The sequence below is a fragment of the Acomys russatus genome, chromosome 11 (assembly GCF_903995435.1).
Source record: "Acomys russatus chromosome 11, mAcoRus1.1, whole genome shotgun sequence".
Taxonomy (NCBI): Eukaryota; Metazoa; Chordata; class Mammalia; order Rodentia; family Muridae; genus Acomys; species Acomys russatus.
In genome coordinates, this window is record NC_067147.1 from 59,825,969 (window position 1) to 59,844,147 (window position 18,179).

Genomic DNA, 18,179 nt, shown 5'->3' on the forward strand with positions numbered 1-18,179 from the left:
ATACCACACCCCTGTCAGGAAGCAGAGACAAATGAACGTTGCTGCTCACCTCGCTTAATACTTTTCTTGCTCTGTTCAGACCCTGGCCCCTAGGGGAGCGCTGCCCACAGTCAGGGTGGGCCTTCTCAGTTAAACCTCTCTGGAGATGCTTTCACAGATAAACTCAGAGGTGGGTCTCCCACGTAATTCCAAAGCCCACCAAGGTTGGTGAAGGAAACCAAAGGGTTAGACCACATGTCAGATACAGCTGAAGAAATGGCTGCTGAACTGGAAAATAGGTCTGAAGAAGTCATTAGTCATAACAGAGCACACAGAGAGCGGAAACCAGGGGGAGGCGTGGGGCAGAGGATGGGTTCTAAAGGGCCCTCACGGGAGTCGGGAGGTAATATTAGATGATATATATTGACAAGAAATATTTTAGAAGTGATTTTTAAAAAAGAACACTGAGAAGGAGGCAGAGGGATTCCTGGAGTAAATAAAAGAAACCCAGAGCAAAGATCATCACTGTCAGCTACAGAAACCCAAGAAGATGCTTACACACTCTCTTCTTAATTCTTGATTCATTTGATCAAGTGTGTGTGTGCCTGCGTGCACACATGCCCCACAGTGTGCGTGTAGAGATGAGAGGGCAGCCAGCAGAGCCGATTTCACGCTGTGGGTCCTAGGGGCTGAACTCAGGTGGTTAGACTTAGCAGCAAGCCTCTCTACCTACCAAGCCATCTCACTGGCCCCCAAGAAGGGGGTTTTTAAAAAAAGATTTATTGATTTGTTTATTATGTATACAGTGTTCTGCCTGCTCGCCAGGATAGGGCACCAAATCACATTACAGATGGTTGTGAGCCACCATGTGGTTGCTGGGAATTGAACTCAGGACCTTTGGAAGAGCAGACAATGCTCTCAACCTCTGAGCCATCTCTCCAGACCTAGAAGAGGTTCTTTAAAGCACCTGGGTAGAAACAGAGTCAGATCAACCAGGCATGAAGCACACCTGCCATTCTGGTAGGCTGGGAGGAAAGGCAGGAAGACCAGAAATGGAAGTTCATCCGTGGCTACTGGTCTCCAATTAGTGCGCAAGGCACATCACTGTGTGCAGAGGCGGTCCCCATGCAGCAGTGCCATGCCGCTCTGGGCACACTGTGGGCTCTGGGGGACAGGGAGCCTCTGCTGTCCGGGGACTCTGAAGATGGTGGCGCTGTCCGCATGAGTCTCAAAGGCGCCAAGGAGAGGAGTGGTGAGTGGGGTGGTGGTGAGTGGGGTGGAGGCGAGTGGGGCGGGGTGGGGGTAGAAGAGAGGCCAAGAGGGGAACATAGGGACAGTCCCTTAGTTCTGGGACTCACACACACACGCACACACATACTCTCAAGCACACACTCATACACACATGTACTGACAATTTTGGAATTTCATTTTCTTTAAAAAACATAGGAATATTATAAAAATGTGTTTTTGTTTTGCTCCCAGGTGTGGGGACTAGGGGGCTGCTGTCTGCAGCAGCTGCTTTGCCTCGTGCTCTAGCAGAAGGGTGGTTTTGCCAGCTGCAGATAGTTTCTGCGATTGTGCGACATTTGGAATTCTGGGAACTTTTCAGAGGGTATATAAATGCTAGGGCCCCGCGAGGCCGGGTTGTCGGTTGCAGTTTGTTAGTAGTTGTGCTCAAAGAGGAAATAAAAGGAAAGAAATTAGATTCAGGGATCTCTCTCTCACTCTCTTCCCCCCCCCCCCCTTTTCTCTTGTTTAGTGGAAGGGGGTTGGGGGTGGGGGAGAACTCACCGCGAAGCAAAGACCAGCCACACCGAGGCATATTCCCCTCACGCACTCCACCCCCCTCTCCATCCTTGCTATGAGTTTCTCACCAAACAAGCTCCATTAATCGTCTAATAACCGGATTAATTAAGGACGCTGAAAGTAAACAGCAAGAAGGTAATTTGCTCCTGATTACTGTGTAATTGCGGGAGGATGAACTCATTTGCATATGCAAAGAAGGCTGCAGGCGGAGCGTGACAATGGAGGGAAGGAAGTGTCCATCTGACCTCACTCCCCGCGCTGCCTTGCTGCCTAGCCGGGCCTCAGCCTCCTCCTCCTGGACAGCTGAGAGGCTGTCCCCCTTGTTTCCCCATGGCCAGCTGTTAGCTCCTCCAGAAGAGGGCGGGTCTCAAAACACGGACTGGGGAGTCTGGCTTCTCCGTGTCTGGTGGACCCTGGGTAACAGGTGGCCCAAACACAGGCTGACTGCCACCAGGGCCTGACTACACATCTGCCGAGGACTGAACTCGGGGTGCCTTCCGCAGCTGCGAACAAGTAGAGAAGGGGGTCACTTCCTGAAGTCTTTCAGGCATTGCCAGCTCCGGGACGCCTTCCAGAACTGCAGCCTTAGCTTTGTCCCAGGAGCCTGCTTTCTTTTGGGTGGGGAGCTTGCTCATTTCTGCAGCAGAGCCACCCACAACTCTGCTACACTGTCCCCGAGGATTCGGGGAACAATGTGGCCTAATGGCGGCTCTCCTTGTCCCCTCACAAGGAGAGGCTCAGGCTTGCGGGCTGTTGCCCACGCTGGATGACCTGGCCCACTGGGCCTTTCGACGCCAAATTGTTTTCTGATGGCGGCGTCTGTCTTCTCTTGAACTCAATTTGCGTTTTCAAAGCAGCTAATAGACGCATTAAGAAATCCATTTTTGCTTGGGATTGAATCTGACTGAGCTAGATCAATGCGCAGACTCTCCTACCGCCCTTGCACGTAGCCATGGAGACGGCGACGCCCCTCGCCCAAGCCCACTGCAGACCTTGGGGGGCGAGGTTCAACCCAGGGAGGACCCCACTCGGCCCTCAACACAGTGCCCCTCATGCATCCATCCCCGTGGCTTGCCTCATCTACATCCCACGTGTATCTGCTTCCAGGCGTTCATGAGCCTCAAGGCTCCCAAGGTAGGTGCGTCGTCGTTGTCGTAGTGCGGCTTAAGATCGACTTGATGTGGCTCCGCGCATGCTCAGCCGATGCATATACTTGGCCATTGTATTGAGTGGGAGCATATGTCCAGGGTTCGAATCCTCGGGGCAACATCTTTGTAGCCGGGCTCTGTAACCAAATTACTGACACCTCCTCGCATGCAGGGGTGAGTGAGGCTGGGAGGTCCCCTTTGGGTTGGCAGAGACCCATACACCATCTCTGGCTTCTCTAGGAAGACGAGCTTGAAATGAGGTCCCTCCACGCATGTCAGTGGCTCCCCCATCTCTCAACCGTGGGAGCCCCCTACGCTGAGAGCTAGGTGACAGGCGGTTTGCCTGTCTCCACTGTGAGAAGGATTGCAGCCAGAGACCCCTGGGCCAGTAGTCAGGGATGAGAGAGGCCGCTGCGGGGGCCCGAACCCCTTCTATACAACTTGCTACTGTGGTTCAGGTGTGAGTGAACTCAGCAGGCAGATGGACCTGGGAGTGTCAATCATGGGGCTCTGGCCTGTGGCCTAGAGTCAGAAAGAAGCTGGGGTGACAGGGGCTGGACAGTGGGGTGTCAGAAAAGTCAGGGCTGTCCCGGAAATAGAAGATAAATACGCGGTGAAGGGTTTGTTTATTGATAGGCTCTCAGGTACCTCAGGCTGGCCCCAAACTCTCTGTATGTAGCCAAGGATGACTTAGGATTTAGGATTTTCCTGCTGCTACCCCCGAGCCTGGGATTACAGGCCTGCACCTCTGTGCTTCTCTGTGGTGCTGGGGATGGAAGCCGAGGCTCTGCTGGCCTTTCTGTGGTTGTTCTGACTCTGAGGCCCCCACTTCACGGTGTGTTTCAGGAGCCCCGCCCCGCCCGGCCCGCCCTGCTAATCGCTTCCTCTTTGCCCACACAGCCCAGTTAGACACAGGATGCTGATGGTGTTTTAGCTCAGAAGGTGCAAACTCTGCAGACATTTTAGTTTTTCTGTTTAGGTTTTTGTGGCCCCGCGTCTTATTGCTTAGCCTTGGCTGGCCTTGCCTCAGCTCCCAGAGTCCTGCGGTCCCAGGAGGGCATACCACACCTGGACCTGGCTACAGATCAGTTTGGAGAGAGCTGACACCCTATCACCAGGGACTCCTGGCCTGGGGCCAGCGCTCTGCTCTCCCTTTCCCCTTTTTCCCTCCATCCCTTCTCCCGTGTTTTGTTGGACACTGAATCTCACCTCGTCCCCCAAGCTTGCCTGCTGGAATTTTGAACGTGCACTACCATAATTAACATTAAAAAATTTTTTTTGGTTGTTTTTTTTCGAGACAGGGTCTCTCTGTGTTAGCCTTGCCTATGCTGGACTTGCTTTGTAGACCAGGCTGGCCTCAAACTCACAGTGATCTGCCTGCCTCTGCCTCCCAAGTGCTGGGATTAAAAGACATGCGCCACCACCACCTGGCTATAACTAACATTTTTTTTTTTAAGTTTTAAACCATTTGTATTTATTTTGTGTTTGTAGTGGGTGGACATAGATGTGTCCTGCAGCAGCACAAACGTGGAGGTCAGAGGGGAGCTTGCGGGAGCTGGCTCTTTCCTCCTGTCATGTGGTACCTAGGTCTAGAAATCACTTCATCAGTATCTGAGCCGGCTCACCAGGCCCCGCCTCCACCCTTTCCTTCGGATTCTTTTAGGCAGCTTCTTGCCATGTAGCCCAAGCTAGTCTAGAGTTCATTATGTAGTCCACGCCTCAAACTCCCATAATTCTCTTGCCTGTGCCTCCTGAGCTGTGGGATGACAGGTGTGAGCCCCTGTGACTTTAAACCACTCCTGCTGTCACTTACCCTTTATCCAGTGGCATCTTCTCTACCCTTTTTGCTTCCTGACCTTGGTCACTTGTGCCTGAAACTGTGTCAAGTCAGATGCCAACAGACGTCTCCCACCCCTGCCCCACCCAACTGCCTCAGCCTGAGAGGACCAGGCCTGGAGTGGGGTGCCCCCAATTAGAACCAGCTGCTCAGGCTTCTTGGCTGTGCTAATTAAACCCTTGGCCACTCCAGCTTTGTCTCCCAATCTTCAGCTTGGTGCTGACAGAAGTGGTTTCTTCTCAGTCATTCTTAAAGGGGGCAGGCCCTTTCCTCGGGAACATTTTAAATACAATTACATGGATGACAGTGATTCTAAAATACACTTTACTAAGCACTTTCCTTTTTATTTAAAAACACTGGGATGATGCTTGTCAGGGGCTAGGCACCTTGCAGATCTCATTTAATTCTCACACTAACCAGGTCACTATCACTACGGGCGCATGGGTGACGGGCCCTCAGAAGTGACTGAGCGTGGCTTCTGGGCCTCGGGGCCCAGCTGAACAGCCTGGCTCTGCTGGTGGCCTGGGCTTCCCTGAGATGCTCACGTTTCAAATTCTCTGCAGGGCCCTCACTGGCCAGATGCGGGGCAGAGCCAGAGCATCTGGAGGGGGTAGGCAAGGCCCCCTCCTCCACTCCGGCAAAGGGCAACCCCAACCTCAGATCCGGGCTCTGGCAAGTCTGGCATTGTTTGGTTTTTGAGTCAGTAGTTTGGGGACTTGGTTATGGAATGCAATGATGTTCTGGGATCCTGGTTACCTGCCAGGTCTGGCATGGGGTATGTGCATGCATGCACATGCACGTGTGTGTGTGTGTGTGTGTGTGTGTCTGAGTGTCTGAGAGAGAGAGAGAGAGAGAGAGAGAGAGATAGCGCAGTTGGCAGCCTTCAAGAAGAGGTCCTAGGTACAGTCCCTGGAACTTGATCCAACGCAGTCCCTTTTCTATGGTGCTGGGAGAGAGTTGAAAAGAGAGGAAGGGAATGGGGGACCCTCTGCTCACCCTGTCCCTCCCTTCCAGCCTAAGACTAGCCTCCTCTCCTTTGCCTCCCCCTTCCAAGACAGCACAAACTCCCCAAGCCCCTGAACTCTGGTGACCTTAGTAGGCATGTGGAAATGTCACCTACCTGCTGCCCTTTGGTTTCCTGTGGCCTGCATCCATCCCACAGAGCAGCTGTGTGCGGAGTGCTTGCCAAGGGACTGGTGAGCGAGTGGCTCCAGGCCTGTGTGCTGTCCTGTCTCCATGGCTCCCTGGGGTCAACTCTGCTGTTGCCCTCATTAGCCTGAGGGGTTCCTTTCACCACTCTGCTGAGGGGGCCTCAACTCAGGAAAAACGGGACTCATGACTTTGATGCAGAGAAGAATTCCAGGCATATCCTGTTTGACGTAGAGTTGGAGGTTTCATTAAAGATAATAAAAATGGGGACCTCTCAGTTGCCTGCCCTCCTGCTAGCTGCTACCCAGGCTCCAGGGCTGGCACCATCCCCGCCTTTCAGAATCCAGTTTATCATTCAAAACACCACCAGGACCCCAGCAGAGCCTCAGTACCCTCTTCTGTAGAGAGCGGCTCACCACAGGGCCACGTGAAAGGTGGCCTGGGAGGTCCTGAGACCAGAGAAGTCAAAGGGAACAAAGATTGTGTGTGTGTGCACGTGCGCGCACGCATGCATGTGTGTGCATGCACGCTACTCTGTGTAGTTTGTCTTCATGGTCAATGTGGCTGGATTTAGAATCACTAGATAAGTGGCGAGTCACCTCTGGGTATGTGTGTCTGTGAGAGAGCTTCCACAGGATGATCTGAGTAGAAACACCCATCCTGATTGTGGGAGCAGCATCCATGAGATCAACTTAAATAGGGGCTCAAAGTTTGGAAAGTTTCAATTCAAAGTCTGCTGGTCCATCTGTGGCCAGGCAGCAGAGCATGCTGGGAGTTTGTGGAAGAAGAAGCTGCTTACTTTATGGCTGGCAGGAAGCAGAGCAAAGGAGGAAGGGTCATGGCCCCAATCTCCTCAAAGATGTCTGCCCACTCTAACCTCTCCCCACTGCCTCTCCCAACCACAGCAGGGGCACTGGGGGTTGGGGGGTGTTTGGGAATCGAACTCTTGCACACTTGATCTTGCTCATGGGCAGCTGAGTGTAGGAGAGAGGAGGGCAGAGGGCCACTCTCCGTGAAAAGACTGGGGTAGCTCCACTGCCGCAGCTCACTTGGTGGGGGAACAAACAGTGCATGGAGCACACAGTGCTCACGCAGGACAAAGATGGCACCTGCCAACGGGACACCAAAGGCTGGGAGGAGAACAGAGAGGAGACCAGGGGACAGATCTTTTCCAAACTCATTTACCACTCGTGATTTCAAGCATCCAAGGACGTTAAGAGAGCTGGCCAGAAAAGCCATCCTCTGGCCCCCAGGTCTTTCTGCTCTGGCATTTGATGAAGTTCACAGCGAGTCCAGACATCAGCGTGCGCATTGGCCTCCAGGACTCAGCATTTGCTTACGGCTCTCTGTGTTTATTTAGAGATGTGTTCATACATAGGGAAACGCACAGAACTTACTTGGATTGTTCTGAAAGCTCTGAGGAGTGATACATTTGTATAATCCAACCTCGATCAAAATGTAGAACATTACCCTCATTCTAGAAATTTCTTTCATGCCACTTGCTAAGGAATTGTACCTGTGCATTTTGTGTGTGTTTATGTACGTGTGTGTGCACACATGTGCACAAGTGCCATGGGGCACACACAGGGGTGAGAGGACAACTTGTGGGAGTCAGTTCAGTGCTGGTGACTGAGCTCAGGGAGGTCAGGCCTGACGGCAAGCACCTCCAGCCACTGAGCCATGTCAGAAGGTCAGGCTTGGTGGCAAGCACCTCCGCCCACTGAGCCATCTCCACAGCTTTATGTTGCCTCAGAGTTGGGATCTCACTGGACCCGAGCTTGCTGATTAGGCAAGACTTGCCTGCTGTCTAGGCTGATGACGAGGAGTCCAGTCCCTCAGACTCAACACGGAGGAAGGGGAGAACCTACTTCCACAGACTGTTCTCCAGTTTCCACATTCTTGCTGCAGCACCTGAGTGCGCGAGCATACATGCTCTCTAAATATGCTTTGAAAAGATTCCACACAAACATTATGCCTTTGTGGGGGCTTGGGCTTGCCGCTCCTGTCCAGTGGCTGGTAGCGCCATGGCGTGAACTGCTGGCTAGCACAGAGGGTCTGTGCCACAGTGACTGAAACATCTGTGGGGGCGAGGCCAGCCACATCACAGCTTGATCCCTCAGCTCCCTCAGACGCCACAGTTGCTGACTTTGAAGCAGGGCCTGGGCCTCACTTGACACTGATGGGGGCGGTGACAGCTTCCGGTCCATTCTGCGGGGACCGAGCTGTGAACACTAAGGGCATGGGGTTTCTCTTGCCCAAGACAGAGCTGTCCACACATGGTGGGCTCCCAGGACAGGAGCGCTCAGGGTTGGCCTGGGTCCCAGTTGTCATCCTTGTGCCCAGACAACTTCTTGCTGGGGCCCGGGGATTAGAAGACCTGGTCTTATCTAGGGCTGCAGCAGGTGACACATGGCCCTTTACTCTGTCAGTGAAATCACAACTTGACACTCCATGTCTTAATCCTCTTAGGCTGGACTCACTTTGTCAGAGTCTGTCACCGCCACCCCTGACTTATGACGCTGATCACAGATGTCACGTTTCCAGTCCGGTTCCAGCTCCCCAGCCGACTCACAGGAGTCTGAGCCTCTGTCCGTTGCTCAGGTCCTGTCCAGGGGTATCTGAATTCGGGGCTAGAGTTGGCGTCTTCTCCGTGCAGCAATCACTGCTGCGCAGACCTGCCTTCTGGCCACTTGCTGGGCGTCTTTACACTTCTCTGCGTCTGTTGATGCAGAAAACCACCTCTCAGCTATAGGGGAGCAAATGCCAGTTTATTCTGGAAGCTAACAAGAGTGACTGTGCCCAGCAGCAGAGATTCATGTTACCGTGAACACCACGTTCCAACGCAGAATAGCTACAAAGGAGAGTGAGAGTAAGAGACAGAATAAATGGGCTTAGGCTCTGGACTTGCAACATTCCAACTCTCTACAAGCACGATCTTGTAGAATCTTAGTACAGGTGTGGCCTGAGACCCTCACAGCCCAGTTGAGGCCTGACTCCTTCAGTGTTCTGCAACCATGTCACTCACATCCCTTCAAAGGCCAGGAGTTCAGTGGCCCAGCATGGCCGTGCCTGTTAGTAGCCATTGCTTCCTCACTCATGGGGACACATGGAGTCCTTTCTCACAGTGCTGTGACCTGTCCCTTCACTGCGTCCTGAGCCCTGAGGTAGAGCACCCCTTGGGTCCTGGCCTTGCCCCCGGGCCTCCAGGACCACGGACAGCACCAGCAAAGGTCGTTCACCACTCGCTTTGGAGAGACCTGAGCAGGAAAAAAAGGTCCAGGGTAGGTGGCCAAGGGGACGGCAGGTGAGAGTGTGGAGTGGGCTCTGGTCACAGGGCTTGGGGTAGAGTTGGGGGTGTTAGAGCAGGGTGGAGAGACTGGGACAGCAGAGAGAGGACCTGCAAGGCACAGTGTGCAATAAAAGACAAGACCCAGTGTGGTATCAGGATTTGAAACTGTAGGAATCCTGACAGAAGGTCTCCAGTGCCTACGGTCCCCACTGTACACCTCACAGCAGGCCTGCTCCTCTGGGCACTGGCTGAAGGCTGCCTCCCGGGGGTCTGGGTGGAGGCTCTTCTGCTCAGCAGGCTTCCCCGCCTGCTCCAGGCTGAGATATGAGGTGGAGAGTGGGGTCCAGGGAGACCAGAAGGAGAAAAAGGAATCCCACAGGAATGTGCTGTCTTCAGCCGCAGCCTGGGGCTGGGGCCACAGCAATTTCAGACAAGCTTCGGGCTGTTTACCCATGGGCTCTGCGCCTGATGACTATTTACTTTTCTGCAATGCTGGGAGGATAATGGAGCAGGGGCCTCCGCGTATGGAGGAGAATCACTGCTGTTGACTGATTTAGCCACTGGCTTGCATGGCAGGTGTGCACAAGGCTTGCTTACAACAGGAGAAAGAGTGGGGCTCTCAAGCACCGGGTGGAGAAGTCACACCCCTACGTGCCACCCCAGTGTCCAGCCCAGGCAGAGTGAGGCCCTTCCACAAGGCCCAAGGGCCAGTACCAGGACAAAAAGAGCACAGGGAAAGGAGTGACCGGGCCTAAAAGGTCCTGGGAGCTCAGGGCCAGGCTGAGCCATGCTGCTAGAGGTACTGGCTATTCCTCAATGCTCTGGAAGTTCTGGGGTCCAAGACTCAGTGGACCCTGGTTCACCCCTACTGTGTGCTTAACCTTTTGGGGTGTCAGTCTCTCTGACCACAGTGCAAGTGTCTTAATTTCTATTGCTGTTAAGAGATCCCATAACTGGTATGAGTTTATTTAGGGTTCATGATTTCAAAGGGTTGGAGTCCATGACTATCATAGCAGGCAGCAGGCAGGCAGGCAGGAAGCAGGCAGGAGGCAGGCAAGCAGGCAGCAGGCAGGAGGCAGGCAGGAAGCAAGCAGCAGGCAGGTGGCAGGAAGCAGGCAGGTAGGCAGCAGGCAGCAGGCAGGCAGCAGGCATGTCACTGGAGCAGTAGCCGAGAGCTCACACCTGATCCACTAGCACGAGGCAGAGAGAGCTAACTGGGAATGGCATGGGATTTTGAAACCTCAATGCCAGCCTCTCAGGGACACACCTCCTCCAACAAGGCCATGCCTCCTAATCCTTCCCAAACCCCACCACCTGGGGACCTAGTGTTCAACCGCATGAGGCCGGGCGTGGTGGCGCACGCCTTTAATCCCAGCACTCGGGAGGCAGAGGCAGGCGGATCGCTGTGAGTTCGAGGCCAGCCTGGTCTACAAAGTGAGTCCAGGATGGCCAAGGCTACACAGAGAAACCCTGTCTCGAAAAACCAAACCAAACCAAACAAAAACAAAAACAAAAACAAAAAAAACTAAACGCATGAGCCCATGGGGTCCGGTCTCATTTAAGCCCCCACAGGCTCGTGTCCTGGCAAACCCCTTAAGTTGGAGGCAGCCCCATTTCCTCCCATCCCTCTGCGGGTCAGCTGGGGGTGACTTTCCTTCGCAGAGGGTAGACGCTCTGGGGCCTCACCTGTGAACTGACTGGCCATAATGTACCCAGCCCAGACACAATCATAAAGGAGAACACGCTCTCAGCAGTGTCAGTAGCAGTGACCACACTACAGGCCTGTGTAACTCTATCTCTACCCCAAAAGCTAGTGGCTTGGCACAAAGCCAGTGGCGACGCGACGCAGGCAGTGCTGATGGCTATGCTGTCTCACCACTACACACAGCAAGGGAGAAAGGAGTCAGTCCTACAAAAGACATCTCTGTTGAGCTGGGCTGGCCTAAACACAGACTTGGCTACCCTCCTTCCTCAGTCATACGGCTGAGCAGGGAAGGTCTTGGAGCGCAGAGTTTGGGATGTGGCGCTCTGAGCTGGGATTGTTTTCCCTGTGGAACACCATTTTCACAGGGTGAGTGGCACTCACCGTAGGGCCTGCAAGGTGGCTCTGTAAGTAAGGGTACCTGTTGGCAAGCTTGAGGACCAGAGTTCAAGTCCCTGGAACCCATGTGGTGAGAGGAAAGAAACAACTCTAGCAAGTTGTCCTCTGACTTCTTCATGTGGCCTGTGCTCCCACACTCACACCCACACGCATGCCCCACAGACAAACCAGAGTTGCTCCATCTTCGGTGTTTGGCATCCCTGTTCCTGAAAGAAATGAGCAAGCATGTGTCTTTGAGGAAAACATTGCTAAGACTTGCTGCCAACGATAAAGTTTGAGTTTTCAAGCTATAATTTGAATTCAGGAAACAGCCGGGCCTTTCGGCTTCCCCGCCCTTGGAAGCCTTTCTCACAAGTGGCTGGGCGTGCATGCTTGCTATGGGAAGCTCTTCAGTGGGAGCTTCATGAGGACTCTAATGTCACGGAGTGTGGAGACGGTGGTTGCGTCTGTAAGATTTCAGGCTGTAAGCAGCCCTCCAGGACCTACCATGGTAAGGTTTGGCACTGAGTGCCCCCAGCCACTGACAGGCTCCAGATGGGGGAAGGGTTAGAATTTCTCAGTCGTCTTCAACCAGGACAACATTGTGGGAGAGTTGATGCACAAGTGAGTAAGCATGCAGCTGTCTGCTCTTAAGCTAGACGCCACAGAAACCATGCACGTAAAGCAATGGGAAGCATATTGGTTGGTTACTTTTCTCACTGCTGTCACAAAACGCCTGACAAGTTAAGAGAGGAGGGTTTGCCAGCCTGGCTCACAGTATGATGGAGTATAGCCCACCACAATGGGAAGGCGTGGGCAGGCGTGGACAGGCGTGGACAGGCGTGGGCAGGTGTGGCGGCGGGAGTGTGAGGCAGCTTTTCAGACACATGCACAGTTATGAGGAAGAGGTGAATGCTGGTGCTCAACTCATTTTTTCCTTTTTATCAGTCCAGGACCCCAGACATGGGATGGTGTCCTCAACCTCCTCAGTGAAACCCTTTTGGAAACACCCTCATAGATAAACCCAGAGGTGACAGGCGTTTCCAAGGTGACTCAAACTCCACTCAAGTTGATAATGGAGGTTAATTATCTCCCCCACTTCCCTCTTGCTTTTAAAATAATTATCTTTTACAAAATACATTACTTTATTAATATGAACGTAGATGATTTTTAATCTTAAATGTGTTAATTTATTGGAGAATTTAAACTTTTATTTATCGACCTCATGTGTTTGCCTGCATGTATGTCTGGAAACCATATGTGTGCCAGTGCCTACAGAGGCTAAAATTGGGCACTGGACCCCCGGGGACCTGAGTTACAGATGGTGGTGAGCCTCCATATGGGTTCTGGGATCCCAACTTGGGTCTTCTGGAAGGGCAGTATTCTTGCCTGGTGAGTCATCTTTTCAGCACTCTTGAATCAAGTATTTAAGAGTTTCTCAGCTTTTAGTTTGCTATAACAAATTCTGTCAAAACCACACAAATCAACACATTGGGTCTTCAGTGATTTTTACTTTTGAGGTAGGGTCCCTCTGTGTAGCCCTGGCTGACCTGGAACCAGGCTGACCTCCTACTCACAGAGATCCACCTGCCTCTGCCTCCCAACTTCTTCAGTCAAAAGGATGTGCTTCTGTACCCACTGGAATAAGCTCCCTGTTTGTTTTTGGACAAGGTCTCATGTGGCCCAGGCTTGACTCAAACCTCATTTTCAATAAAAAGATTGACCTTGGACTTGCGACCCTGCTGTGATAGCGTGCGTGTGCCACCATGCCCTCTTTATGAGTTGCTGGGGATGCAGTGCAGGGCTTTGTGTGTGTCAATACAAGCACACTGCCAACCATGTTACACGCCCAGCCCAGTTTGTAGGATCACAAATGGTGCTGGCGCTCTGCAGTCAGGGGCCTGGCTGTCTAGGCATGTTGGGAAGGAAGAAAACAGGTGTTGTGCAGCCTGGTAAAGGCAGCTGAGGGCCTAAGGCCAGTCAGGTGACACTGAGAAACATGATCGACAGGAGCTTGTCCCTATCACTGGGACTGAAAGACTGTCAGGGAAACCTCCACACAGCAGGGAGACCCCCACACAGCAGAGAGACCCCCACACAGCAGGGAGACCCCCACACAGCAGGGAGACCCCCACATAGCAGGGAGACCCCCCACACAGCAGGGAGACCTCTATACATCAGGAAGGCCCCCACATAGCAGGGAGGCCCCCACATAGAGGGCAGACCCCAGGAATCATAAGAGAGGCGGAGGACATGAGCACCTGGACAACACAGTGAGCTGCTTATAGACAAACCCTGAGCTCCAGGGCCATGTCCCCACGTGTCAAGTCCAGGGGCCCCAGCATGGTTAGTGCCCACAACTCTGCCTGCCCCTGATAGAATGGTGGTGGGCGAGCAGCCCTCCAGTGCAGACACCTCTTTCATTGGCTTGAGCCACCATGCTGGAGGTGGGAATGACATAACCCGTCTGGTCCCGGCTCGCCTTCTGGCCCCAGCTCACACCTGGCCGTTTCCAAGCCACCATGCCTGGTGTCTCAGTTGCCCGAGGTGCAGACAGCCACTCCGTGCACACTCCACCCTGTGCTTCTGCTATGGCTTTGGCCCACTGCTCCCAGTCCCCTGTCTTAGGGCAAGCCTGTGGCAACATCTCTGCCTCTGGCCTTACCCGTGCTGCCTGGCCCCATACTGGGCCCCATCTGTCTAAGACCCGCATTTATCTGATTTGCCTTGATCCCTTCCTGGCCACTTAGCAGTCAGGTATCCTGATCCTCTGGTCTCTGAACATCCAAGAGGGCCTGGTGCACATCCCGCCCACCTGCTCTGCCTTAGTCCAGTTGGCCACCCAGCTCCATTCTGGGCCTGCTGTCCCCACTCAGGTCACAAGTGACTAGCAAATACCTGCCTAGGTTCCATCACCAGGACCATGGACATAAGGTTGTTGTTGTTTAAAGATTTATTTATTTATTATTTATACAGTATTCTGCTGTCATGTAGGTCTGCAGGCCAGACACAGGAACCAGATCTCATTATAGATGGCCGTGAGCCACCATGTAGTTGCTGGGGATTGAACTTAGGACCTTTGGAAGAGCAGGCAGTGCTCTTGACCACTGAGCCATCTCTCCAGCCCGACCACACTTACTTTTAAGGGGGCTGGGGCAGGCTGGGGGCTGGGGCAGGCTCTTCTAATAACCTTTGCAACAGTCCTGTCTCTCAAAGGCCCCGCTCTCCCGAGAGGCACTTCAAGTACTCCCAGGCACACTACGGGCGACCTCTACCCTCTAGAGGCCAGGATGCCGCCGCTTGGGTCCCATCACCCACACACGAGGACAGCTCACCATGGTGTGCATGTCGGGTGGAGTAGCTCTGAGGCTTGTTTCTCGGCATCTGCACAGCCCACCTGTACTGCAAACATGAGGGGACAGGTGACTATAGAGAAAGTTGGCGATCTTACGCCACCTTCCTGCATGGGTGACAGCATTCCCTCGGACAGTGGCTTCTCGTGCACCATAGTTTGGGGTGCCCTGGGGCAGAGTCTGGGTTGAGAAAGAACTTGTTCTTTCTGAGATGAACCCCAGGAACAAGGGCAGGGCTGAGTGAGCTAGAAGAAGGGAAAGCCAGTCATGAGAGCTAAGCTAGCTGCTGTGGGCACTGCAGCTCTGCCTGCTGGGAGCCTAGAACCGCCCACCGTGGTCCACCAGCTTCATCCTCTACCGGCTGTGGGCAGCCAGGGCGTGGGCTGCCCAGGACTCCCTGGCTGCCCAGTGAAGGGCTGATTAGACACAAGTGCTGAGCCAGGAAGTGGAGCACAGATGGACATCACCCTTGACTCCTGTCCAGCTTTAGTTCCCAGTGGCAGCTGTTCAGGAGTGGCCGCTGTCTCTGTCTTTGGGGGAGAGCTTGCAGAGTTGAGGGGCTCCCCCCAGCTCCTGTCTCTTCTGCATTTACCAGAGCCCCTGTGTAGCAATCACCCCTCCACTCCCCCACACACCCTAACTTCTTTCAGAGGACTCTAGGCCGTGCAACCATAGTCAGGGTCCCACAGCTGTGCATGGCAGACCCGTGCGGCCTGCTGCTGCTCCCTTCCCAACACCCTACTCAGGGATTCGCATCCAGTCCTTTTCTGCCTTAAGAGTGAGGCCTTGAGAGCTGACTCCAGGGGCTGTCCAGGCCGCTTCTCCCCTGGCAGCCAGCTCAGGACAGGATCCAGTAAATAACATGCTAGCCATTGATCGGAGGTCACCAGGGCCAGTGGCAATCGATGGCTGCAGACAGCTGGGCAGGCGGGTAATGAAGTTCCAGGTCCTCAGCGGGGGTGCTCGCCAGCCTGGACTTAATACCCTCACCTCCTCCGCAAGGCTTTGTGACAGGAGGGCAGGAGGGAAGATGGATGGGTGAGGCTCCAAAGTGCGGGAGGGATGAGAAATAGGGAGTGTGGGAGACATTGGGTCCCACTCCTCTGCCCTTAGGGCTTTGGTCCAATTCTGCCTCCTCAGCAGGTCTCTCTGAGGGACCCAAGGACACGGCTCCCCTCCGCTCTGTCCACTAAGGCACAGTACATCCGCATGTCATGTTCAAATCTGTGGGCATGAACCCCTCTAAAACCTGTGGCAGGACAGAGCAGGGACAGGAACAGGGGACAGGACTGAGAACAGAGCTAAGGATAGGGCTGGGGACAGGGCTGAGGACAGAAACAGGGCACAGGACTGGGGACAGGGCAGGGGACAGGGCAGGGGACAGGGCTGAGGACAGGAACAGGGGACAGTGCTGGGGACAGGAACAGGGCACAGGACTGGGGACAGGGCAGGGGATAGGGCTGAGGACAGAAACAGGGGACAGTGCTGGGGACAGGGCTGAGGACAGGGCAAGGGACAGGGCTGAGGACAGGAACAGGGGACAGTGCTGGGGACAGGGCTGAGGATAGGGCAAGGGACAGGGCTGAGGACAGGAACAGGGGACAGGACTGGGGACAGGGCAGGGGACAGGGCTGAGGACAGGAACAGGGGACAAGACTGGGGACAGGGCAGGGGACAGCACTGGGGACAGTAGATACAAGGTAGCACCTACAGGTCTGAACATTGTTGAACACAGAAAGAGGTGCCAACTCAGCACTTGGGGAGGTGCACAGCTTTTTTTCAACTATTTATAACTTTTTAGATTTATTCAATGTGTATGAATGTTTCATCTGCATGTATGTCTGTGCACCACATGCATGCTCAGTACCCATGGAGGCCAGAAGATGGCAGCAGGTCCCTGGAACTGGAGTTACTGATGGTTGTGAGCACCACATGGGTGCTGGGAACCAAACACCGGTCCTCTGCAAGAGCAGCCATGCTCTTAACTGCTGAGCTAATCCCCAGGCTCTTCTTTGAACTCCTACGATGTAGCAGAGGGTGATCTTGAACTCTTGATTCTCCAACTCCCCCTTCTGGGTGCTGGGATTACAGGTTTGCCCCACTAGTCTTGTGCAGGTCTGGGGATTAGTCATTCATGGTAGGAAGCACCCTGCCTCCAGCTCTGCAGCTTGCCTTGGTCAACCTTATCAAGCCATCCCATAGCCAGGGTAAGCTACTGAGAGAAGCAATGCCTGGGCGTCACTCAGCAGTGGACAGGCCAGGTGGCCTCAGATGGTGGTTAGATCCCCACCACCCTGGGTATTCGAGCAGAGCCAAAGGGCTAGCGGGCAACAGGAAATGGAAGAATTCCTGCAGGTGAGCTTCGAACAGCATGGCCACAGGTACTTCTTCTGCGTCTATTGTAGTCTCCAGGGAGGCAGAAATAAGCCCCCAAAGATGCCAGGGTCCAGTCCTTAAGAGGAAATCACCAAGTGACATGTGGCTTCCCTGGGCCCCTCTGGTTGCAGCTCAGACTCTACACATTTGGCCCCAAGTTCATCGTCGCCACTGGTGTTTGAGACCAGCACAGCCTGAGGATGGCACAGTGCCTGGCCCACTGGGAACCAGGAGAGCCAGTGGGAGGGCCCCCGGCTAGGATTATCCTGTGGGTGACTTTTTGTTCTACAGTGCTGGGGATGTGCTGCGGGGGCGTGGGGGGAAGGGGGTGCCTCGGGGATGCTGAGCCAGGCCACCAGCCCACTGGGGCCTCTAGGCCAGAGCACTGCTGTAGAACTGCAGCCCAGCTCCTCCCTGGGGGACGCTAGGCAGATGCTCTACCGCTGAGCCACGCCCCCAACCCTACCCTGGTAGATTCTAGGCAGGCCCACCACTACTGAGGCACAACCCTAGCTCTCTTGCATCTGTGTTTGATTGGAAAGCACTGTAAGAAGGGACTGACAAAAGCGACGGAAAGCCCCTCTTTTAGCTTGCAAGCAGTTATCTATGTGAATAAACAGCAGCTCACAGCACAGAAGCGCTGGAGGCCACAGCCAACGCAGAGGGCGCTGTCACCGGTGAGCCTGTGTGTCTGTTTTACATTCTCTGAAGCAGCCTGCTCCCATCTTATCTGATGTGTTGGTAATTGCTCGCTCCCATTATGAGAAGAATGCGGCACACGTGTGAACATGCCAAGGGCATCTGTCCTCGAGGAGCGTGGCTCTGATTTGTGACACGTCTTACAAGCATCTCTGTTTGGATTTTATCTGAGAAAGGGCTCAAGTTTGAGAGTGCTAGCCTCCACCGTGGTGGGTGACCCAGGTCGCCACCCCTAGGACTCTTCTAAGTAAGGGGGTAGCAATAGTGGGAGATTGGGGTTCACAGCCCTGTGTCTTCTCACACTCAGTCCCAGCTGTGGGTCATAGCTGAAGAGGCCCAACTGTTCCCAGCAGAAACACAAGAGCTACGAGCTCTCACAAGCCACTCCGCCTCTGTGAGGGTTGGGGGTGGGTAACAGCAGTGCTGACGGGAAGGCTGGTGGCTTACCAAGGCCAGCTATAGC

The 18,179-nt window shown here is 54.0% G+C and overlaps 1 pseudogene; it reads left to right on the plus strand.

The window, feature by feature from the left end:
• The first annotated feature begins 1,104 nt into the window (after positions 1-1,104).
• Positions 1,105-18,179, plus strand: part of LOC127195072 (coiled-coil domain-containing protein 150-like) — a 51,391-nt pseudogene continuing 34,316 nt past the window's right edge.